Genomic DNA, 27,345 nt, shown 5'->3' on the forward strand with positions numbered 1-27,345 from the left:
TATATATATATATATATATATATATATATATATATGGGATATTCATTTCATGGAGAAAATTAAGAAGTCACAGCAATCAAAGCATGCTCCATTTAAAGAAGTTCATGGTATGCTTTAGGGCTAAATATTCACAGCATGCATTTTAAAGATGCAATTAGGAGCAATGATGCACAAAATTGCATGTGCAAAGAAAAATATTATTTTTAGAAATGCAATTGAAACATCCAAAGGAGCTAAAAATAAAGATGGCACTGCTCAGGTGAGAATGTGTAGCGATGTGATAGCTCTGTACATAGCAGAAGGTACTAGTACATCGGAGTAAGTTGTTTCCAGTGAAGGTCTTCAGATGTCCTAAGTTCAATAGCCTTTCACCTAGATGGGTAGAACTCACACCAGGGAGAGTCAAGATTTTGTATGATATTGTCAAATAATATGTAGATACTAATTGTCATAATTACACACACCTGTGTAATCTATGACTTCTTATATTTCATATCCTTTGTTCAAATTATGTCAGAATGTCAAGATCACTTCTTTGAGATACAATTCTCTGGTGGGTTTAAACTTCCTAATTATGTTTCCATATTATACATAAATTACAGAGATCTCCATGCATTCAGTGATGGTCAAGGTGTTTTGAAAGTTTCAGCACTGATCATCTCTCAGTGTGTTTCATTTGGGTGTGGTGCCCAGATACATTTGTTTTTCATTTTATTGATTTTTTTAAAGTATGTTTTCTATGTATTGAGCCATAAATATAGCTTACATCATTTTCAAAAGTGTGAAAGTTACATTTTCAATAGAAACAATTACTTTATATGAACACTAAAGAAAAGTAAATTAAAATTTTTACAAGTTCTGTTTTCTCTAAATAAATAGGAATATAGAGAAATTGTTTTGGAACAGAAGATGAAACAAATCTGTAGAGAATAGAAATTATCTAATTTGTGTAATATTAAAAACGAACAAAAGGGAGAAAAGCTGGCCCAAGCAAAGCTGAGCGTTTTGGTTAAAAATGTCTTCAGTGAAAAGTAAATTTCACAGCTTGCCGTCTAATAATTTTTTAGATGATTGCAAGTGATTGTAGTTATTGTGTTAGAATTACTACTATTTGAAAAGTCACTTAGTCTAAGAATCATACACATAAAATACTTTTCAGGTATATCAGTGGAAATTTTTTTTTCCTTCTACTTAACTGTTGTAGAGTCTGTGTTTAAGCTTTAAAAAAAATCTAGATACAAACAAGACAAAAATATATTATTCAGGTCCTATAATGGTAAACCACATAGTATTTAAAAGTGCAAAGTTTTAATTTGTATGTTTATGAAGAATGATAGGTTAAATATTTTGAATAAATATTTTCTCATTCAAAATTACACTCCAGTATATTTTATTTAAGAAAACTTCTGTAAAGTGTTCCCCTTATGATGGCAGATTGTCTGTACATGTCACAGTCGTCTGTGATACAGAATTTTTGTCTTATTCAGAACTTAGAACAGCATCTGGCATATAGCAGACACTCAACACACATTTGTATAAGTTGATAAACATGTTATTGTTAAACAAGCTATTAAACAATTACCATCATTGTTTCTGAGATTTAAAAATGAAACTACATATAGAAATTGACGAGGACATAAAGGACTACAGGAGAACTTTACAGAAGAGGATACTTACACTGCTTTTTGAGAGGTGAATAGTTAGGGAAGGGCAGAGTTATGGAGCTTGTAGAATGAGACAGTTAGGAGATAGTCGAGCCAGCAGAGAAAATAAGACATCAAAGGCACTGGAAATGTAAAACATGGTGATTTGGTGGCAGCACCTTGAAATAACCAGAAATAGTCATATATCATAGAAAAAATATGCTAAAGTGATGGGCAGTGCCCAATATTAAACAAACTTAAGAAGTAATCTGATGTAGAAGAGAATGATGCAAATATGCACACACCAACTGGGAATTTATACAGAGTGTTGTACTAAAGGGTTTGACTCCATTTTCTGATGTTTGCTGACAGCTTTTAGACCTTGCCCCACTCTCTTTCTGTCACATGTCTGAGCATTCTGATAAGAAAGCTTGGGTGCTTCCTTATTTTGAAACAGTGGGAAATTCAAACTTGCCAGCCCAGTTCCATAGACAGGAACCTTCAGCCCATTCCCACCCACTAACCAGCATAGCCAAGCCAGTGTCCTTTCCCTGCTCGCTTAAGACATTTGGTACCAACTTCTTATCCCCACAAAGCCTTGTTAAGTGAGTGATACACATTTCATCACCCCCTTGGCATGTGTACTATCATCAGTCTCTACATAGGAACAGGATCTGGGGTCAAAGTCCAACTTGCTTAGGCAGAGTGGCCACAAAACAAACAAATAAAAAAACCATATTCCAAAATATATTTGAATTTAAACCAGAATTTTTGTCTTTGTTCAGCATAAGACAATATCAACCACTTTCTTTAAGAAAATAATTTTTATGAAAGAGTACTTCATTCTTCATTGTACAAGGTCATTTGCATCCATTAGGACACAGACCTCTGAGGTCTGAGATAAAATCAGACTTGGTGAACTCTGTCTTGCTTTCCACATCTCTTTCTCTCATTGCTTATGACCTCACTCTTCCCATCCCCTGTTGTGATAATATCAGGCTAACTTGCACATCTGATTATATTTGAACATTTAAAGAGTTTTATTTACATGATAAAATGAGTTATGGCTACATACCAGTAATCAAGACACTTGCTGTCATTGATAGTGATTGATACAGCTTCCAGAAACACCTTACATAAGAAAATAGCTAGCCATGCTCTATGATAAGCTGTTTAAATAATTCATAAATCATCATCCAGGGGAAGCTTAGAATATTTTTTTAAATTATGTATGACATGAACATTTGTTTTTCAATGAACTGCTGTAATCCAGCATTAAATGTTGTGTTAAAATGCAGACCCATGGACATGATCAGTCAACAAATATTCGGTTCACACCCCAAACAGGTCAAATAAAAATATATATATAAATATCTTGTACTGAATACTTGGAGCAATATATTTAACACTTGTCAGGGAAATTTTACTTTTCATTGGTTTCTAGCCAGCTTTCAGAACTTTTCTCTCAAGAGAAAATAAAGTAGGACAGAGTAGGCAGAATCAAGTGTTAGGGAAAGGCTAGGAATGTGGGGTTGGGAGTAGGGAGAACCTCATATCATCAGTATGTTTCCTATACTTATTTTGAGTAAAATAAAAACTAGTGAGTTATTTCTAACCTGCCAAAACAAAGTGAATCTTTGCTCCTGGCTACAGCTTTCAGATGAAAATAACACTATGAGATTCCTTGCTTTAAACACCTTGTAGAGTTGCATACTTTCCCCTGACGTTTCTTTACATTTTTCCATAGGGCTTGCTATTTCATACATCACTTTGATTTTCTTCAAGCCAGCAAAATCCTGGTTTGGATGCTTTTGCCTTCCAGTGACCCAGCTGCTGTATCATTTTATCTAATAGTTGTAAAATTAGAAAACTCTGACAAATCCCTTATGGCTTTGCTGAGCCCAAGGAAAGAAATTTCAGTGGATCCTGGAAATGGGAACTCTGCAAAGAAATTCTGCTCTGGGTAACTTTTAAACCAAAGGCACAATTTTTGAATGGGGATCTTGAGACTGAAATCACTCTGTAACTTAATTGTATCAATTTTAATTTTGTATCTATATCTTGTTGTTTGTTTTTGGCAGGCCCTAGAGGCTACACTCATGGCTGCCATCTCACTTTGTTTCCCAGTATATTTCCCAGAACAGAACTCCATAGGATTTATGACCCAATTTTTGCCTTTTGATTTAATCTGAAAAATATCCAGCTCACATCAGGCACAGAGCTCGCAGTTAGAAACGATAAAGCTGTCTCTCTCCTAACCCAAGGTTGCTAAAAAGTTCAGATCAAGTCTGCATCTCACTTCTTGTGCCACTGTCTCTCTTACTGTGTACAAATAGATTTTGTTTCTGCTGATGTTTTTAGCTATGCTTGTTGAGAGAAATTGAACTAGTATCATGATAAAATTCCTCAAAAGTTTTTCTACTAAAAGAGAAAACATTTCAAGAAATTTGTTTCCAAATAATTCGGACCTGGTATGGGAAAATTAATAATATAAAATAAGAAATAACATAGTAATTTTAATATAACATTGATAATAGGAGGAGACCTCCTCATTTTCTCTATTTCTAAAAAAATGCTTTGTAAGTATCTCTATTATCTCTTCTGGGTAATTCATTATTAATAAAAATTTCCACAATATTTTTTGCAGCATAAATGGAATGCTTTTAAATGGATATTCTTAAAGATCCCTAAACTAGAACTGTATTTGCATAGTCTAGAAAGAATCTTGAACATATCCAAAATATTATACTAATTTATTGTTTGTTTAAATCATGATTGCAAAGTACCAAGCAAGGCCCTAAATTCTTTAAATATTAATTCCTTTCATTCTTCTACCATAACTGTAAGATACATGATATTATGATTATTATTCCTTTTTAGAAAAAAAGAAAACCAAGACACAGAGAGGTTAAGTATCTTACCCAAGGTCACACAACTACAAACTGGAGACAGTGAGATGAAAACTCAGGTGCTCTGGATCTACACCCCCCAATGCTCCTCCTTAATATCGTAAAATGCTTATCCATATTAGGTGTATTTGTTCATATCAGCAAACATTGCACTCAGAGGGTCCTTGTAGGTATTCAAGTCTAGCGCTATATAGCATATCTGTTCCTTTAGTAACTTATATCCATAAGCAAGTTTTTTAAAAGTAGCATTCTTCTGAGGAAAAAGGCTTATGCTATGAAAGTGCGTTCTGTATATTCAATAGCAATTTATTACTGAAAATATATTTTCCAATCTTAGATTGTCGGCAACATTTCTATAATTCATTTTTATTTACTAATTTTTTACCACTGGATTCTACTTCTTTAATTAAATGCATTTGAAATGCTACCTCAGGGAGGGTAAGAGTTATGTATGTTTATGGCACTTGGAAAACAGCTCATATATTTACTAAATGAGTACAAAAGGATGCTTACCAAAACAAAAAAAGGCAAATCTCCCATTATCATCACTAAAGATAATGCCAATGGGGATGAAGCAAAACAGATGGGTAGCAGACATATTTCACATCAAGAAATGAAACAATTAGCCCTGGATGCCAAACAAAAAGAAGCACTGACTGAGCCCTTCCCATGGCTGAGCTCCATGGTGGGTACTGGGATATCAGCCTCCGATTAGTTCCCAGTGCAGCAAAGTAGAAGGACGTACAAAGATTCCAATTTGAGCAAGAAAAATAGTGATGCACGTAATAGAATTTGGAACTATAGGAGGGGTAATTTCTTGAAATTGGTTTTGGATGAGTTGAATTTGAACTGGGTCATAAAATAATAAAATTGCAGAGGATGCTACGAGATAGGGGCCTATAGCTCAAGCAAAGCATCAGGATTTGAGATATAAATTTGAAAGTCTTCTGTACAGACTTGAGAATGAAACTAAGAAAGTGAATTAACTATATTAAGGGAAAATTCGATTACTGTACCATTAGGCCTAGAGAGGATGTGAAACATAATGGCTATATGCCCTGTCTTTTAAATTAGATGGCTGTTAGCCCTGCCATGTGGTAGCAGTATGAATTAGGCAAATCACTAAACCTTTCTAAGTGAGCCCTGTCTTTTGAATTAGATGGTTGTTAGTGGCCCTGCCACATGTTAGCAGTGTGAATTTAGGCAAATCATTAAAGCTTTCTAAGTCCTAATTTCCTAATCTATAAAATCAAAATAATATGTACATCACTGTGGTAGGCAGAATTCTATGATGGTCCCAATTCTAAGACGCCCCTGGTGTGTTCTGCCCTGTATAATCCCATCCCTTTGAGTGTGGGTGGAACCTGTAAATATAAGATAGTCATTCCTTGATTAGGCTGTGTTACAAGGCAAAAGGTGATGGCATTGTCACCCCCATGATTCTGTTACATTTTATTACACTGGGTTGTAATTGACTAGAGGGAGGGCTGGAGAAACGCACTTCTGCAGGTCCAGAGGAAAGCAAACAACCACGTTGTGATCTTCCGGGGGGCATTGACAAGGAATTGTGGGGACCTCTAGAAGCTGAGAGCAGTCCCTCATTGATAGCTAGCAAGAAAAGAATGGATCTATTACATCTGAGAGGAAATGAATTTGTTAATAGCCGGGGACCTTGGAAGAGAACCCTGACCTTCAGATGAGATGACAGCCCCTACCAACGCTTTGATTTCATCCCAGTGAAACCCTAAGCAGAAGACCCAGCTAATGGAAACTGAAAGAATACATTTATCTTGCTTTACGTCATTAGGTCTATGGTAGTTTGTTATGCAACAATAGAAAACTAATATGCTCACAGACTCGGATGACTAAATATAATAATAATTATAAAATGTCTGTTATGGTACCATCTACATAGTAATATCCAATAATTGCTACCTTAGTAGCATTGTTATATACTTTCCTGAATCCTATTTCTATTTCTAGATTTGAAAATAAATACCAAAATACATACAACAGCTTAGAAACTCATCAGGGAGTAATGTTTTAATGACAATTGTGTAGCATTTCTAAAGAATTTTGATCTGTGTCATTTTTTTCTCCTCTACCTTTTTATTTGATTTCATTAAAATTTAACTAGAGGGAAATCTCAAAAAATAGTTTGAATAGGCCATTATTAGTAAAATTTTGAATGTTGTTGTTTTAATTGTTATTTGCATTGTTGTCTAAGAAGACAGAGTTTTGAAAAAGTAACAACACATTAATAATGATAGATTTTCTCAGATCCAAATATAATGTTAAAACACTAATCAGATTTTTATTTTGTTAAACGTTTTTTGGAAACAAATTCAAAGTAAATTTGGGCATAAAAAAATTAATCTTAGAAACAGGTTAACATTGTAACAGTCCAAAAAGAAAAGCTATGAAAGCATTACAATGGAAAGTAAGATAAGCTTTTACCTATGGGATGGTTTACATGAAAGATTGTAAATTTGGTTATCTGGTGCGTTCCACACACCTCTGTTGCTTTTTGCTCAGGCAAAGCACTCCTCTACCTGAGTGCCCTCTTTAATCAATTTTACTTCCTTTAGAAATAAAAATATGGATAACAAATTATCCCTATATCAATATCCTTTGTTATATAGGCATACCTCGGGTATATTGTAGGTGCAGTTTCCCACCACCAGAATAAAGCCAGTACTGCAATAAGTCATAATCTTTTTGCTGGTGGTCGGTCTTGCCTTCAATTTGTAAAAACCACATCTGTGGAGTGCACTAAAGGAAAGTGCAATAAAACGAGATATGCCTGTATTCTGTCTTGCTATGAGTTTCTTCAGAGAAAAGATACTTTTGCATTCCAGTTACTGGCATGGGTATGGACCCAATAAGTGCTTATTAAACACAATTTAATGAAACTTTACTCACAAATTTACATGCTTAAGTATTTGGCCAAATTAGATCACGTATTAATTCATTGTATTATACCCATATTCTTCTACTGGTTTAAAAGAATGTGACGTAGCAAATTCATAGTTTTGGTAGCATTTCTGTGGGTGGCTTTTAGAGATTATACCTATGTATTGGGTTGTTGGAAAAGTCATGACACATTTTTGTGACAAAAAACATAGAAAAAATACGTCATGACTTTTCTGACAACCCAATAGTATTAAAATAGCCATTAGGAAAATGCAGAAAATTTAATCAATCAAGTGATACATCTATTATAAGCCAAAATTATTCTAGGTTTGTTGTTAAAGTTTTCTGATTGCACTAATTATGTTGGTATAATATTTTGGAAATATACTCTTTAAAATACTTTAGAGAAAATAATATTTTAATAAGATTTGGCATTGTATGGATGAAAAGCTTGTCACTATATTTTTTCACATTTCTTCTAGATGTGGAACTATAACTTCAGTGATTAAGGAAAACCAGTTTAGTAACAAAAAAATAATAAATTCTAGAAGTCACATTAAAAAATAAAATTCAATTCATTGAATACACAAAGTAAGATGATTTGAAACATCTTATATCTCAGCTGAGATAATTCTGTCATTTAATGATATATGCATGTTAAGCATTTGTTAAACAAGTGATTCTTATCCCATTACTTATTTTTACTATTTAACATCTTTTTAATGATAAATTTACAAAAGTTTTCATGTTTATAAGAAACATTGTATATTACAGGGAAAACATTAATATTTAAATATGAGGTGGTATTTTAATTTTTTTAATAGCAAAAGCTTTTATAGCTTTGTTCACTATTCAAGTCTTCAAAGTTGATGTCTCCATTGTTTTTAAATTTAGAAAGGTGTGATGGAGAATGAAACTAATAAAATCAATAATAAATATTAGAAATATTTTTTGCCTTTTAGAAAAAATGTATAATACATAGCAGATGTTAAAATATAGACTTGGGAAAATGTCAATAATCATAACAGCTCTTTTAGTAAAGTCTAGAATTTTACACATTATGTCAATTTTTTTTCAAATCTAGCTCACGGTATTTTCTATAGAAATTTTTGAGGTATTTTACACCTTTTCTCCTCACATCCTTACTGGTTTTAGTCAAATGGAACAGAGGTTGGAAAACGTTTTATGCAAAGTGCCAGGTAGTAAATATTTTAGACTTTGCAGGTCATACGGGCTCTGTCACAACTACTCAATTCTTCCCTTGTATGGATGAAGCCTGAAAGCAGCCATAGACAATATGTAAATGAATGGTCATGGCTCCAATAAAATTTTACTTAACAAAACACGAAACCTGCTAATTCAAACTGCCTGACAACTCCTAATGTAGATTAATGTTAGCATTTTATAGCCATTCTTAAGCAAAACTATAAGAAACTGTCTCCACAGTTAATAGTTGATATACAAAAGAATATAATCATCATAATCATTGTAACATTTTACAAGACAGGTTACAGTATCAAAATTCTATCTGATGAATCTATAGATCCTTACCAATGTGAAATTTATAATTGAAACAGACCCCATTCAGGGAAAGAGAACAGATTTCATGTGTGTGTCCTCCATTCTTTCTTATTCTAGGAACTCAAAAAGTATGCCCTCTATTTGCTGAACGAATACTACAAAATAGGGATTGTTCTTTACACTTTGCAAATATCATATAGTTATTTACTTGTCACAGCCTAAACGACACAGGTAGTACATTGCCTATTTTACATATGAGTAATTAAAAAAGACTACATAACCCTTTCTGAGTATCACAGCTATTATGTGACATCTGAAATGGCAAACCCCAAAATGGCTTTCAAAGCCTATGCTATAGTACTGCAGTGATTAAATGAGTATGAAAACATTCTTAAATCTGAATTCTAATTTGTTTCCAATTGGGAAAAAAAAGAGGTTTACTCATAAATGTTTATATTTTACTACAACAATGTTTATAATTAAAGACTGGAAAATATTTTTAGATATACTTTGTATAGTATATTACAATTTTTTAAAGTAGACTGTGAGTGAATACTTATTTTTTTATCAGCCAATAACTACAAAGACACTTTGCAGTTTCCAATCAACATAGCCTTAAGGAACACATAGAATCAAAATTTCCTTTATAATTACTGAGCTCGAAACTCAGTTTAATTTGCATTTTCATTGTCATGATCCAATGCAGTGTTTATCTCCTGACTATAATCTTATAATCTTGGGGGACAGACAGATTATGTGAGTGCAACACTCTTCCTGGGACCTCATTCACAGTAACAAATGTATTTTTAAAAATTGGAGAATCAATTTGCCTGAAGACATAGTCTTATCCTATAGCCATTAATACAAAATAAAATGTACTATTTAGAAAACCTTTCGTTTTGAAAAAACTTGAGTCATATAAGGGAAGGAGAATAGTGTGTGAAAAGCCACTACTGCCAGGGTTCATTGTCAGAAAGCTCAATTCTGATCCTGAATTTTAACCATCTAGTTGATGACAGTGGAAAAATCACTTACCCCTTGATCATCAGCTTGCTCGGTTATGCAAGGATTTGGCGGAGGGGGGTAGGGGAGGGCAAGGGTAGAATAGCTATAAAATTCTATGAGTTTATCACTGAGGAAAAGATTACTAAGTCCACATGTCTGAGCATTTGGGTTACTCTCTTGATGGCATGTTACAGGACCATATAATAGCCCTGTCCTATTCAACTTTTTCATCAGTTACTTGGATGGAGATGCAGTCTTTTTATCAAATTTCCAGGTGAAACAAAGCCTGGAAAAAAAGTGAATATGAGGAATGACAGAATCAAAGCCCAGAAAACATTGACAGGCTGGAAAAATACACCAGGTCAAATCATACAAAATATATGATAGATATGAATATCCGTCCTTATATACAGATACTAATTAATGGCTCAAGTACACTCCAAGTTCCATAAAATAGCATTAGCCACTAGTAGTATAAGGCTGTGAAAACTTCCTTGGCATTTTTATATCTGTAATAGATTTCTTTCTAATATTTTTAACCTGTCATTCTTCTCTACCATTACAAAGGACTTCCATACAGAATTCAAAGTTTGGAATAAGCCTGGGTATCTGTCTTCTCCATATCATCATCCAGGCCCCTGATTATTCTTTAAAAGTAAAGTCATCTAGTTGGAAAAATTGGTACCACTATAAATACATGGCTATCAACAACCTACATGGAAGCTTCTACAGAGTTCATTAATATCATTTCTGTTTTTTAGCCTTCTTTCCCAATCTCCACTCTGCCTATTTGAAATCTTCTCTACATTCTCAAACTTCACATCTTCACTCGTCCCCTCAGTCTCAGAAGATGAAGTTATATCCCACTTTTCTAAGAAAAAATCTTTGCCCTCAGAACTCAAAACTGACTTCTAGATCGTCACACATTTGTCCTTTCTTCTCTCATTACCATAGAGAAAATTTCTAAACTACTAACCAGGCCACTTCTTCCTCTATGTGTTGGCTCTTAGAGTAGATATTTCCCCTATAGTGGGTGCCCATCATCTTTTTAATACCCTTTCTATATTTAATAAAATCCCTTGTTATGAGACTTGCCTCTGTAATATAACATATGACTCAGATGTCCACCTGCCTTGTAACTAAGACACAAACATGACAGAGGCTCAAATAATTAAGGGCAATTCTTTTATTCTGCTTAAACTGATGACAGTGAATTTTGCGTTTTGCACCTAAGAACCCTAAGCAATGCTGATGGTACTCCCTCTGTCCTTTACAGAAACTATGAAATATTCACTCTCCTGTATCTTAAATTTCTTCTGTTCTACTACTAGACCCTCTCAATAGCATTTAAACTACCATCCTTCTCATTTCATAAAATCCTCCCAAGAATCCCAAAGCATTTATTTATTGGTTCTAATGTAGTACTTTTAATTCCTTGCTTCCTAGTCCTGCCATAACACAGGCAGGTCTAGCAGGTTTTTATACAATGGAGGGCTCTCTCTTACTAAAAGACTATTTTCTGTCTTCTCTAATGCCACACTCCCTTATGATGCCTGCCTCTTTAGCTGTCCCTTTTTCAGTCTCCTTTGCTGTTTACTCTACATCCTCACAATTCCTTAGGTCTTGATCCTAAACTTTATTTTCTTCTTAATCTATTCATTTCCCCCTTTTACTTCCATTGCTCAGTTTCAACTAGCGATATCCCTTTAATTCCAAAATGTATATGTTCAAAATAGACCATAATTCTGACCTTCACACTTATATAGCCAACAAATATCATATACACGTCTCCACTTGCATGTGTCTTTAGGTATCAAAGTCAAATGTTCAAAACTGAATTCCTGATCCATACACACATACACACACATGCGCACACACACACACACACACACACACACACACACACGCATACGAGTCAGTCACCTGCCAATGGTTTTTATACATGGTACACCTATTCATCCAGTGCCTGATACAAGAAATCTGACAATCATCAAAGGTCAGTGTGGATTAATCTAAGAGTGTGTGTGTGTGTGTGTGTGTATGTAATATTCTACTTTACTCTTTATTGCCGATATCTGCATTATTGATGTGAGGTGAAGTATAGAAAGAAGAAGGAGTGAGAAAACCCTTATATTTATTCCATGATTACTTTTTTTAAAAAAAGATTCTTTAGATTCTATGCACACCGAATACCATTAATCTCCAGGTTCATACTGTGTATCACTTTACTATATATTTTATATTTTTTATCCTTAATCCAAAAGAAGTCTACATTCAGCTATAGAAAGAAGACAAAGTGAGCCCACCAGCTAACCAGTATGTTTGCAATCTCTAGCTGTGATTTCAAAGAGGTTTCTTTGGAAGCAGTTTTCTGTCCCACTAGTTTTTAATAGGAGAGGGAAAATTGGTTTACAATATGAACTTTTAAACTTCCCTTATTTTCATACCAATTGCTTGCCCCACACTTGAACCCAACAATTTCCCATATATTCAAGTGCTTTTGTACTCATAGTTCTTAGCCAGAATCAAAGTAGTTCAGCTGAATGAAACTGTGCTCTCATATGGACCATGGATAAAAGGACCAGGCACATAAGTGGTGGCAATTCATGGACTTTCTAATGCTTTTTTTAAACCCACTTTTGAGCTTATTGAACTAAACTACTGAATCTTTTTAGGCTTATCTCTGGATTTTGCCCTTCATTTGTCCAAGTTCTTATTGCCTTTGAGGCATTTCAACCAGTGAAATAGTATGTTCATATGGTTATAGTCATAATTTCTGTTTGTAGTAATTTATTCCTTAACTTTTTCAGAATTTGTGATTATTTTTTAAGCTTGAGATAACTTCATAATTATATCATTAGTATTGTATTAGTGATCTCAAAATAGTTATAGTAGACTAAAAATTTTTTTCACATTGTGAAGATGTCTAATTCTTGAAAATGCACTTGCAAGTTATTGAGAAATGAAAGGAATCATAGAAGGGACAGATGCAAGGGACAAAGGATCAAATAATGAAGACTAAAAGAAGGTTGAAAAAGTGAGACTTACAGTAATACAGTGTCAGGTGGCAGCAGGGGTAGGAGGAAAGAATACTTTATGCCCATTATACCGTTTTACTAATATATCATGCGTTTATAGACAAGGGGGAAAGATGTAATAATGCTAGGTTAATGAGCAGCATTTACATAGGTAGCTACTGCATATTCAAAACTGGGAAGTACAAAAACATAGTTTATTACCCACATACATAACAGAGCCAATGCAAAAGCTTTGCTGAACTCAATTTTAGTAATATATATTACATATGTTTTAGAAATTAAGAAAAGGGCCTCTGAAGTTATAACATCTAGGCTGACATTTCCTAGCTGTGTGACCTTGCATAAGTTACTTAAACGTCCCAAGCCACTGATTCTGCATTTGTAAAAGGGGATAATTTTAGGGTTGGGTGAAGGATGAAAATAGATTACCCATGGGAAAAGTAGTTCTTAGCACAGTCCTCACATGAAATAAGAGCTCAAAACATGTTCTACATTATTATCGGTAAGAGTAGCATGAAAGGAATGTCATCTGGAGGCTGGGTTTCAAGGAACAGGGTCTTCAAGGCAACAGAGCTAGTGAGGAGGAGAAATCAGGCAGAAAATGGGAAACATGCCAGTCAGGGAAAGAACCTCTGTGTGGCAATCAGTCTTCCATAACCTTTTGAGCGTCAGGCTGTATGTTTAAGAGCCTCAGTTTTAAAATTAATAAGTGGCAGAGTCAGTCCTCAAAGGCCGATATTTCTAACTGCAACATTCAAAAATTGCTTTCTTTTAAAAGAGGCTTAAAGGTCTCAGCTGTCATCCCTTTAAAAAAGAGAGAAAGATAATAATAGTACTTTTGAGAGCATTGCCTGACACATAGTAGTGCTCAAAAGAAGCTATCCAGTATTAATTCTCGTTCTTCGTATGCTCCCTCTCCTCTTGCCTCTTCTCCACTCTTTTCCACTGCCCTCCACTCCCCATCTTACTCGCCCTCCCCCACCCCCTCTCCCTCTCTCTCTCCCTCCCTCCTCCCCTCACTCCTCCTTCCCCACTCTCCCCTCACCCCGCTTCTTCCCATCCCATCCGCTTCCCTTTTCTCTTTCTCTCCCCACCACCTCCACTCACTGCCTGCCCCAGTTCTCGGATACATCAAAGTATTGGTATTGGTGAGCTGAATGTGGATGTCGATCATATTTTTCTATCTAAGCCAGAGACACACAAATAATAGGCAAGGTATACAGTTTATACATAGAATTGACTAAAAAATTAAACTGTTGATGGTTGTGGCTACCAAAGCAAATGTGACAGTGTTAAGACTGAATGGGACTAGGGAAATGTTGTGTTTGAAATGTCAAAGAGGTCTAATAAAGTCAACTGGTTGTCACTGAATTCGTTTCAGCCCCCCATATACAATTTACATAAAACCTGAGGAAAGGTTTTAGCTAATTACTAAAGCAGTAAGCCGAAAATGAGAATGGTATCTTACTTAGTTTTTCCCTGTATTATTGCACATGCTTGTATGCACATGTGTGCATGCACACATATATTTTTGATCATCTGCTGGTAACTTCTACACAAAGATCCCATTTGCACCACAATAATAAATGTGAAAACTGACTTTATTGCCCTCCCGGTGCTAAACTCTTCTTCCTGGGCTTCCTGTTTTAGTTTCTGTCCCCTCCATTATCTAGGTCACTCAGACTTGAAACATTACAGTTTTCTCTTGAGATTTCATGTCACCTTGACCCACAATCTACTCATTGCCGAGATCTGTCCCTTTTAGTTCAGAAAATCTTTCCCATCTGTTCCCTCCTCTCTTGCTGTTGCCAGCATCCTTGATTTGACCCTCACTTTCACCAACTGAACTATTGTTATAGCTTTTTAACCTGAACTCACAACTTTCAACTCCTTTCTTTTTTTTTTTTAAATCAAAGTTTATTGGGGTGACAATTGTTAGCAAAGTTACATAGATTTCAGGTGTACAATTCTGTAATACATCATCGATATATCATATTGTGTGTTTACCACCCAGAGTCAGTTCTCCTTCCATCACCATATATTTGATCCCTTTACCCTCTTGTATTACCTGCCCTCCCCCCTTACCCTCTGGTAACCACTAGACTATTATCTGTGTCTATGAGTTTTACTCCTTTCTAATTCAAGCTCTCTGTATGTTGCTGAGAGCTTAGTATTCCATTAGAAGGACACTTCTAATTTTGTTTCTTCTCAGCTCCTGTCACTCCTCTATGAGCCTCCTCCTATCTCTCTATTTTCTGTTAATTTCCTTCACACAGGCTGTGCTCCTGGCCAACTGAAATTTAGGCTTTCCCTGTGTACTTACTAAGCTGGTCCACTGTTCCCCTTACTCATGCTCTTGCCTCTTTCTCATGATACAATAAGCTCGTATTTGCTGAATGGAATAATCGATTCATTTATTGACTATTTGTCCCAGTTAGCATGGAAGCTTTTTGAATTAAGTTTCACATCTGATGCATCTTGAGCCACCCTGAGCCTTTAGCAAATTTGATTTGAAATATTTTTTAAATGAATAGGTATTTAGGTTTTCTTATCTTAGTTAAATATTGTAAAAATCATTTAAATGCGTACTTTAAACAATAATATTCACATTAGGTTATAGCCTCCTGCTTTAGTTTGCTTATAAATTATTTATGTAGTTTACAATTTTTCCATAGGGTAGGAAAGATTTTTCTCCCATGATCACCATTTTTCATTGTGTTCTGCTTCTAGGAGATTGATCCAAACCACCCTGTTCTGTCACTATCCAGGCTTCAAAGTGATCCTATTGTCATGGCATCATCTCAGTCACTTTTTTTCTTTGACTGCCTATTCCCTTTTTTACACCATATTTCAAATTGTGTCTGTTAAACAAGGACTCTTTAAAATTATGTGTGAACATCATGACCTCTACAAACCTAGTAAAGTGTAGTTTGAAAAAAGAATCACTATGGATATTTGAAATCTAGGACAAAAAGAGACATTTTTATTTCTGAAAGGTATGTTATGACTAAAAAAAGGACTTATTTCTAATTGTGTGAATCAATTTTAACCAATATCAAATTATATTGCAATATTAAATTAATATTATTTCAATTTTGTAATGTCATTTTTACAGTCCCCAAAATAATGTTTATGATAACCATAATAATGTGATTCAAATATGCAAGAATTTTGATAACATTTTAAAAATCATTATGCAAAACTTTAGATATTTCATTGCTTATAGTCTAGCTATTCTAAAAGTAAAACATGTTAAATACATGCTTATGTTAGTACTTGATGTAATAAATATATTTGAAAAAGTTTATTCTTCATGAAACTATAGCTTATCATCAGCAATGGATATTTTTAGTGAAAAAATTCAAAAAGTACTTGATATAACCAGTACTTTCTGATTGTCAGGTAAATTGCCTTGGTTTTGCCGTACCAAAAGAGTTTTATTTTTAATTATAATTAAAGCTATTTCTATTAATTAGCAGTGTTATTATCAGATTCATCATTTTAATGATATGAAAGATCTAGTAAAATTCACCCTTGAAATGGTAGCTACTTATTTTTGAATAATTTGCAATTTGCTTTAAGCTTTTTCTTAAGTGTGTTAAAATGTTATTCTAGCAAATCTCTAAGTATTCTAGCCATAGTTTTTAAATCCTTAGGAATTTAATATTCAATTTAAACAGTCATTATTTATAAAATATAAGAAGAATATTTCACAACACATTGAACTCTAAATTATCTACAAATGGTATAAATTATCGATCTATGTTTCTCATATTCTTAGAGACATAAAAGATATAATATAAACAAAATCATTTTTTTCTTGCCATATTTGTGATTTCTCTTTTGCTCTGTTTTGTTTTTGTTTTGCTTTTATGTGCATGCATGCATTCATGAATATATACAAGTATGCAGGAGAAATGCTGGGGAAGAAAATTGTATCTATTCTATAAATTATAGGGTTTTGATTCCTCTGTGCTCCTAAAGAAATTTTACAGTTTCTCTCTAAACAAGCCTAATTGAGAGAGATAGTACTGTCTCTGAGGTTCCATATAATTTACTTCATAGCAAAAACGATGGCACTAAGTTTCTACTTGTAGCAGTAGACACACAAGATATTCAGAAAAGCATTCTTACTAAATGTGATTTAAGATGTTGGGCAAAATAAAATGAGGATCATTTTAAATTCATAGATGAGTTCATTTAATCATCCCCAGAGTTTAGAAAATAAAAGAAAACACTAAGAGCTAAAAATCAGAAGGATCTACCAAAAAAAAGAAAAGAAAAAATGTCATGTGACAGACCAACAGTGGAACCACGTTTTCTGGTTTCAGGTCCTAGAGATAAAGGTTTTAAGGGCAAATGATGCACAAAGGAAGAGTGTTTGGACAACATCAAGAGTTGAAACTGAAAACTCTTCATATAGTTTAGACCTCCAAGGAACTTCAGACTCAATGGAAAGGGGAGAGAAGGGTGGAGAACCCACAAGCAAAGAATGACAACAAGAAAACTGTTGGTGGTCAGCTGCCTTGGTTACAAGTGTATGAGTAAAGCCCTTCCCCAAGTATTCTTCAACAGTCCTGCCCTCATGTAGGTTCATGGTTCTAATTTATACTACAAATTTGGATGAAGAAATTTCTAGCTAGACATTAATGTAAAACAACCTCAGTTTGAAATCCTCAGGATATTTGGGAGAAGCAAAAGCCATTTACTTTTGCAAATCCAAATTTCATAAATTTGGTCTCTGTAGATTCTCACTAATAAATATCAATCAAAAATAACTACAGGATTAAAAAAAGAAAGAAAGAAAAAGAAACTCAGCTACAGCAGACCACCTCACACAAAATGCTGCAGAAAAAAGTAACTGCAGCATTATAAACCCAAGGAGTTTGGATATTAGATTCATTAAATTCAGATATAAAATTACCTTATTTAAAATGCTGAAGAAAATACAAGATGGAATTTAAAAATAAGCAAAAGAAAAAGAGGTTACCACAAAATTCCAGGCAATTAAATGAAATATATGATAATTGAACATGCAATAGTTTAATTAAATAGCAGACTAGATACAGCTGAGAAAAAATTAAATACAGGAAGTAAGATCTGAATATTTTAACACAGACAAAGCAAATATGCAAGACAAATTAAAGACATGGTGGCTACAAAGAGAAGGCGTAACACATCTAATTATTCTAGCACTTTTCTAATTATTTTAAAACATCAGCAGGCCAGCCGTGATGCATTGGTTAAGAGTTGGCTTGGGACACCAGCTCTGAGCAGCAGGGCCCCGGTTCAGATCCCACATATGAGGGCCAGTGACGCTGCATCCTCTACAGCTAAGATGATGAACAACAGCTCAACCTGGAGCTGGGCTGCCGTGAGTCACCGGTGATGATGTAGGCTGCAGTGGGGCTGTCTGGCAGCTGGCATGAGCTTTTGTGAGCTGACATCCAATGGCCGGTGACTGACTACCTCAGCTGTGAAGAGCTCAATGATCACAATACCAGCATGGGCCAGTGAAGCGACGTCCTCCACAACTAGACTGAAGAACAGGACAGCAACTTGTCTGTTCCCCTTCCCCAATTCCCCAACACTGTTCCCCTGCCCCAATTCCCCAATTAAATAAAATCAGCAATAAAATTCAACCAAGAGAGAAATAATATATTTACATCGTGGAGAGAAACTAAAGGTCTGTCTACAAAGGTTTGCAAAGCTAAACTTTCATTGAAGAATACTGTCCTTCAGAAAAATAACAGTATCTTTAGAAAATACATAAATAAATAAACAAACAAACAAACTGAGAGGGTTTACCAGCAAGGGATATTCACTACAGCAACTTGAAAAGGAAGTACTTCCAGAATAAGGAGAATGATTCCAGACTCAAAGTCAGAAAACCAAAAGGGAAATATTAACTATATAAAACAATAATTTGAATATATTACTTGGGTTGAAATAAAACAATACATAAAAAGGTGCAAATTCTTTCAAATTCACCATGATGTCATTTTTACTGAGTCAGACTGGTCCTCAGCTTGCTCCTTTGTGGTTACAAGTTAACTGCCAGGCAGCTATAACTTGCTTTTTGCTTTGGATAGGGATATTTTATATGCTCTGGAGATGATAGGACCCGCAAGAATTTCATAAGTGTTAGTCCCCTTAATTTTCATGGAAGTTTATTCCCCATCCTTAAGTGATTATATATTGTACCAAGGCTTCTAGATACTTTCTATTTTCCAAGTACTATCAGTAGGTATTGTCAACAAAATATCACTAACATAGTAAATCACCAAATAAAGTATTTTATGGATGAGTAAAACGATTTCCTACTGGATTAAATTGTGATACAGTGTTGAAGAACTGATGTAACCTTAAGGCAATACTGTGATGGTATATTGTTATCCTTTCCAGATAAAGGCAAACTAATTCTAGAGTTCTCTGCTAATTAGAATAGAGATTGTGGCTTTGCTGAATTGATACATACTAGGTATCACAGCCAGGAGACAATGTTTATTTAGTTTACTGAAGTGATCACATCAGAAACAGCAGCAAACATTGCAAACATGTTTAATGAAGCTTATTATTATTATACATTGTCCTTCTCAAAGACTCATTCTCAAAGACTTCCTATACCAGCCAAACCTAAGAAGAAAATAATGGGCATGTAATATGAATCCCATGACTGTACTTTTTTTCCTAGCAACTACCACAGCATGTATTAGTTGTCAAAAAGCTTCACAATTGGTTTCATTAGAAAATAAAGCAAGATTTCAGTATTGTTTTTATAAAATTATTGAATTTCTAAAAATATAAAGGATTATTTGCTTTCTAAAAATGTCAGCTTTGCCACATGGTGTTCCGAGAGCTGACCTCAAAATCTTCTCTAGTTTTACCATCCATGGAGTTTTTATTTGTAACTGAGACCCATCTGTTGTTTTCCATCTGAAACGTCTTCAACAGCTTAAAGCAAAGTGAAAGAAGCTGGACCACAATTGCCATCATGGATCTTGTCTTCGTAATTCAATTACCAACCTTTAGATACACTTGAGTCTGCAAAGGTGTCTTAGTTATTGTCTGAAGCTGTAGGCATAGAAGAATTAGCTTGTTTCTTTAAGCATGTCATCATCTTTCAGCTGTTTTTAGAAAGCTTGTACACTTGAAGCAAGCTTCAAGCTGTCTTCTGCAAAAACCTCCAGATGACGAATTAAATCCTGGGCAGTTTTCAGTGGCCCATCTCCCCTAATTAATGAACTTAGAAAATAGGCCATACAGGACATGTTCTGTCCATTCTGAACAATCTCATTCTCCCAATATTCCCACTTGATCTTGCACTTGGCCTCAGAGGTGAGCAAACCCAGCCTAAGTCCAAGCTTTCTATCTTGGCTTTCTCCTCAGAGTCAGGTTTGTCTGGCTTTAATGATTTCAGGCTTGCATTATTATTCACTGGCTTTGGAAGTGAAAGGTAGCCATACTTCTCTCCTTGTCTTCATTCAAACACGTCATTGAGTTCTCTTAACAGTGTTGACATGTCACTGATTTGGGATTTCCCAGCTTCACAAAATACATCTAGGTTTTCTTTAGCAATTTTACTAGCTGGATGCAATGTCAGTGTTTCAGTAGCAGAAAGGATCTGTTGGTCAGTCACCTGAAATATCTTCTCTGTATGTGTACAGGTTATTTCAAGGGGTTCAATCTGAGATACATGTCACAACAATTCACCAGGTCTTAACAAGCTACTCTCTGTTCCAAGAGTTTACAGGCAGATTCAGCCAAACCTAAATTTCCTTCTACTCCAGTTAAGTTTTTAATACTTCTAGAATCACAAGATCAGCATGGCATTTTCACAGATCTGCTGACAGCTGAGTTGCTGTACTATGAAGTTCTTTCTTAAGTCCATTGAGGCTGTGACTGAGCTTCAATATACTGAGCTCCAGTTCTTCAGCGACGCTTATTGTTGTCTTGCTTTGAGCTTGAATTCACACAGAAACTGAACTGCTGCAGTTCCATCCTCACAAGAGTTGACAGTTCCAAGGTGTGTTCCCTGTGCATGGCTGGTGTAGTCAGAATCAGTATTTCCTCTGTACGCTCCAAGATGGCTTCCAGTGTCACTGTAAGGTTCTCTTTTGACTGAAAATAAAGATTCTTACAGAGTTTCAATATTCATCTTAAATTCTTTAACTCCAGTAAAAACAGTGATAGATGAAATGCCATTTCTCCATTGGGTTTTCAGTCAAGTCACAATGTAAATGACTTTATCCAATGCCTCTTTTATTTGGTCAAATACTCCTTCTTTGTTTTTATGGGCCAATTCACAGTTCGGGTGCCTGAGACATGTATTTGAAGCTGTGAGAAACATTATTGTACACTTTTGAAGAACTGCCCTAGCTGCCACCATTTTTGCCTTTTTCTTTTCATCTTTCAAAACATTTTGTCTGTCTCAAGTTAGATGTGCAAACTCCACCATTTCATTTCCAAATTGACTGAATATTTGGACAAACTCTTAAAAGCAATTTACTTTCCCTAGTCTATCCATCATTGCAAGAACCTTATTTCTCGATGTTATTATCTGCTGAATGACTACTCGGTCTGCCAGCAACAACACTTTTGTCACTGAAGAAAGAAGTAATTTTGCAGCCTTTACAACTTCTTAGTTTGTCTGTGAAACTTGTGATATGGCCATCAGATTCTGGGTGCTTCAAGCTGCTTACATCTGTAAGTGCTGCAATTGTTTCTCCTGCTTGTTTAGCTTCAATACAGGCAATATTTATTTCTTCTTTGAAATCCCAGTTTTCATTGGCTACAGCTTACCCTGCTTTAACACATCTTCCAGCTGCCAAGCTGATGGCTTGTTCTGCACGCTGAATTGCTTGCAAAGTTTTATCAGACTTTTTGATATTATATTTTGATTAATAAGTGTGGTGGTCTGAGAAACCAGCGGGAGCAACGTCTGTTCCACTCAGTGAGTTTTGATCTCGAGTTCTAAGTCAAAGATGAAGGCTGACGGGCCATAGCTTTGCACTGACCTGGCACCGCCCATGAGGAGGCCCTGGCCCTCTGTGCATGGTGCAGCCCAAACACCCTGCCACTGTGGACTGCCACCTGCTAGTCCGCCCACCATGGTGGTGGCGATGCTCCCGCCACCATGCCTGTACCTCCCTCGATTCTTAATGGAGACATTGAATTCAGTGATAATTTTAGTCAGAGCTGCTTTGGTGGTGTGATGAGGATAGAAAGCAAATTACGAAGGACTGGGGCATTGGAAATATTGCATCATTGCGGCCTTACCAGTGTTATTTCTCTGTATTCTAATTCTACTACAATTTTCCGTATTCTAATCTCTGTGATTACCAATGACTTTATTATAATTTGTTTTCCAAAAAGATATAAAGAATAGCATAGCAACCATTTATGGACCTAATACCTTGTGTAAAAAGAAAAACATCACAAGTAGATTTGAAACCCCTGTGTAATCCTGCTTGCCATTTTAAGAATAAGCACTATACTGAATTTGTCTTTATCAGCTCATGCATTTATCTGTACTCTTAGTATATACCACTAAATAATAATACATAGTATTATTTTGTTTGTCTTAAAACTTTATGTAAATAATACCAACTTTATTTATTATTTTGCAGCTTGCTTGTTTTGCTCAGCATTATGCTCTAGAATTTCACCCATATTGATATTTGTAGGATTTACTTACTTCATTGTTGTATAATATTCATTTATATGCTTCCATCACAAGTTATACTCTCAACATTCTATTAATGGGAATTTGGACTTTCTTTGTAATTATTTTATTGTATAAACAGTACTCTTCTAATTATTCTTGTATATCCCTTCCTGAGTACATATGCAAGAGACTCTTGAAAGATCTAGTAGAGCAATGGATTGATAGTTTATGCACTTCTTAATAATTATTACCAGATACTTCCAAGTAATTTTCCAATGTGTTTGTTATCAAATTTTTACTCGCCACAGCAATATATAACAGATCATTACTCCACATTTTTACCAATACTTACAAGTGAAGACTTTAATTTCTGTCTATCTGAAAGCCGTGAAACTATGTATCTAGTAGTGGTTGAAATTTGTGTTTTCCAGAGGTTTAATGAGGTGGGGCTTTTTTATGTGTTTTATTTTCTGTAAATATCTTTTGTCAAAATTTCTATTTTTTGTGATTTTTTTCAAATATTTTGATTTCTGATTTATATGATCATTAATGACTTATTGATTATAATTTTTTTCCAATGTAGCATGGCTATAGAAAAAATATGATAATCATAAAAATATCAGTATCCCAATCTATACATGGTTATATTTTTAATTGATAAATTAACATTTGATGTTTATCACATGGTCCTATTTAAAGAACCTGAGTTGTATTCTTAGTGCTTGATCACTTCAACCATGATAGGAGCAGGTTTGGGGACCATCAATGTAGAGGGCTGGGTTACGGGACCTGATAGCTTAATTATAGCTTTACTTGTGAATTTCTGCATATCTTGCCTTAGAGTAATGATTTTCAAACATAGTTAGCAAACTATTACTCATAAATCTTATATAGAAAATAGAATAGAACCAATTTCATTAAAATATCACAGAAGCCCAGACTCTAGCTGACCCGCTCTGCTATCAAAAAGAAGGCAAGGTTAATCTGGGGGATGGAGGGGGAAAAATATATATTAGAAATAAGATAAGGGTACAACCATAGACAAAGTATACTTTAAAAGTTTTATGATCTTATATGTAAATATAAATCAATGGAAATGCATTTGAGAACTTCTCTGAAAGAGCTGACTTTTTTTTTAAATAAAAATTACAAAAGTGGTTTAAGAAGAAACAAAGGCTAATGAACAGAAGCATTGATAGAGGCAGTGCAACTAAACAATGAATGTTCAAAATTCAGAGTAATGTAATGTGGATAGTATTAGAATATTTGGAGAATTATGTAGTCTTGGAAGGTAACTTAAAAATAATCTTTTTTTGCCAAGCTAAAAGGTTGCTTTCTTGCTGGCAATGGGGCACCATTAAAGACTCTTTAAACAGGAAAATGATATAATCAAATTTGTGTTTAAATGAGATATATTTGACAGGACTTGAACAGAAGAGAAACTGAAATCATGAAAACAAGTTAGAAATAATTTAGAAGACTGCAGACAGAAGATGAAGATGGCATTACAAGAAAAGGAGACCAATAGAATGAAATAACTGGTCAAATGAATGATATGGAGGGCTAGAGGATAGGGAACAAAAAAAATGAATGTTTGATGTCTATGCTAATATTGCTATTTGAACAAGTTTTTGGATGAAAGTAAAATGTAAAACAAAGTATTAGAGGCACATTTACTCATTTGTCAAATGTTTATTGAGTATCTGCCAAAATTGTGCTATTTTTCTGGCAACACACAAAAAAATTAAGCCACGATGTGTGCTTATAAGGAGCTCACAGTTGTCATACAGTGGGTTACACAGAGAAATGTTACTGTACAGCTGAATAAGAGTTGTAATAGGAGTATATATTTTTGTTAAGAACAAGGAAATGTTATCAACTTGATATAGAGAAGGAGGATCAAAATTTCGAAAGAGAAAAAGCAACAAACTGGTTTGGATATTTTGAGTTTAGGTTACCTCTGTTCTTTCCAAGTGGATCTGCTAGTAGACAGCTTGACATATAAGGTCAGAAGCTATCTGTGCTAAAGATAAAAATCAAGAGTTTTCAGAAGCTAGAAAGTAGGTAAAGTTATGGGAACAAATGAGATCACTCAGGGAAATTTTCTGAACTAAGAGAAGAAGGTATAAGAACAGACTGGAGAGAGATTGGTAGCTATTGACATGTCGAGTTCAATGTGAGATATTGATGGCTCTTTATCTTTCTTGTCCTAGTTTTATTTTTACTGAATGGAAGATATTTTTAGTGTGCTAAACAATGTTTTATAGTTTTATTTTGTAAGAGAAAGGAGGTAGGGTCATAGCTTTAAAGCTTCCGATTTTTGAGAGGATCAAAAGGCTGGTCATGATAATCAAACTTTCTTTCATAGAGAAAGCAAGGGATGAAAAACAGCCATGTTAGGCTGGTGGTGACAATGAAAAATGGCAAAGAGGTTTCTGTTTTGTTTTGTTTTTAACACATACTGTTTCCTTGTGCATTGCTTTGGTCAGATGTAAATACATGGTCTTCATGCTTTATACAGCAAAATGAAGTGTCTGTGGTCAAATGGAGAAATGTTAGTTCTGCCCTCATTTTTTTTTTTAATTGGGGACTTGGGGGGTTGGGAACAGTGCTGGGGAATTGGGGGAAGGGGAACAGACAAGTTGCTGTGGCCCAAGTTGGCACCATCATTGCGCTCTTCCCGGGTGAGGCACATCAGTCGCCGGCTTCTAGACAGCCACTCATGCTGGCTGCTGGCCGCTCACGCTGGCTGCTGGCTACACACGGTAGCCCATTGCAACTCACTGCCACAGGGGCTACAGCCTACACCATCGCAGGCGACCCACGGCAGCCCAGCTCCAGGTTGAGCTGTTGTTCAGCATCTCAGCTGCAGAGGGCAGTGTCACTGGCCCTCATATGTGGAATCTGAACCAGGGCCCTATGGCATCCCAAGCCAGCTCTCAACCAACGTGCCGCTCGGCCGGCCCTCTGTCTTCATTTTTGCAAGTGCTTTTCTAAGGGGGAAAAAGTAGATGCTGCAAAAATAGCAGCAAAACTAGTAGCAACACCAGAGTCATAGATAATTTTTATCAGGTATTTAACAAGTTGATCAACATTTATGGATTAATATAAATGTGAATGTCTAATATGGGGAAATTATTCAAGTAAAGTAATAATTTAGTCCATGAGACTTGAGCCATCCAAATCTACAATAGTTTTGTTAATTCTAAAATAAGCAAAAATACATGATGTGGTAAGACTGATTAGTATAATTTATATATGCTATACTATAGTACTATACATTATATTATGTATATAAATAATATGTACTATATATCTTTATATATATAATATAAATCTTCAAGATATTAAAGTTTTGTCATAGTTACTATGTATATTTATTTCATGGGTCTTAGACCTTAATTTTATAATTTTGGAATAATATAGATGATTATAACTTGTGTTTTTGAATATTATTGGTTAGATTCATTATTTTTTAGTGATCTTTCTTCATAAGAGATATATGTGAATTTATTAATTAGTGATATTCCTTTTTATCACAGGGTTTAATAAAATTAGAATCATAAAAGGAGCAATGTGATATTTTTTAACTATAAAATATTTATTAATAATTGCATCAGTCTTATCTCCTTTTTATGAACTTAGTCATAGAATTTGCATAATGTTCTTTCTGGGGGAAGTAAGAATAGATTCAACAAAAACATTTAAATAGTATTAATTTTTAATTTCTATTGAGTGCATCAAATCTATTTCCATTATACAAGAGGAATAGCAAACAATATTGTTTCTTCTGGTACCGAGAATTACAATAAAGTTGTAGATAGATAATTTGTGATCCATCACATTAGTAGCTTTAATTGTAGGCTAGTATGTCAGTGCGGGGGGTTAGATAATACAAGACCTTTATTCAAGGCTGAGAGCATCATAACTTATACTACAGACAAAGGAGTTCCATTTATATTCAGAATGAATAAGATTTATACTGTTCAGTTTTATTGTGTTCAAAGTACAAGTACTAATCTCTTCTGTGTTTTCTTTATCATAAAATACTCCATGGTGCTCCCCTGAATGAAATTTCAGTGAGCCATTAATTGACTGTGGTTCAAATCCATACTAAACAAGTATATTGGGTGAAAAAATTATATACATCCACATGTTTAATATAAGGTACTTCAAACTCAGTGCTGTGGCTTCACACCTTCCATTGACAATTTGAGAGTTTTGTTTTCATATGATAGAATTTAGGGATTTAAAAAATCCTCCCTCTGGGTTAATTTATTGGATTTTCTCATGACGCAGAACTGATTTTAAATTTTGTTAACCATATAAAAGCTAATATAATTAGCTATATCAGCCTATATAATCTTTTAAAGCATTTAAACCTTACAGATGTTTAAGTTGTAAACAGAAGCTACTAATTAACTACTATATGACATAGTTTGTAAGATGTTTAGTACATATTTTCATATAAAAACCCTGTGGGGTTGGTTTTTTCCATTTATAATTGGAAGAGAAATAAATTTGGAGTGTGTTCAAATAGCATTGCCTAAAGAGGCTTTTGGAAGCAACGGGAAAACACTCCGCCTAACCCCAATTAGTCTTGTTTTCCACATTCAGGGCAGCTCTGTTTTCCAACACATTCACTAAAC

At 34.7% G+C, this 27,345-nt stretch overlaps 1 protein-coding gene and 1 pseudogene across 1 annotated transcript in view; one reads left to right on the forward strand and one right to left on the reverse strand.

Annotated features, from left to right (window-relative positions):
• LOC109393324 (protein eyes shut homolog) overlaps nucleotides 1-27,345 on the forward strand; it is a 1,090,347-nt gene that overhangs the window by 799,037 nt on the left and 263,965 nt on the right.
• On the reverse strand, nucleotides 19,861-22,141 carry LOC109393322 (alpha-catulin pseudogene; annotated as a pseudogene).

The sequence above is a fragment of the Hipposideros armiger genome, unplaced genomic scaffold, assembly GCF_001890085.2.
Source record: "Hipposideros armiger isolate ML-2016 unplaced genomic scaffold, ASM189008v1 scaffold_375, whole genome shotgun sequence".
Lineage (NCBI taxonomy): Eukaryota > Metazoa > Chordata > Mammalia > Chiroptera > Hipposideridae > Hipposideros > Hipposideros armiger.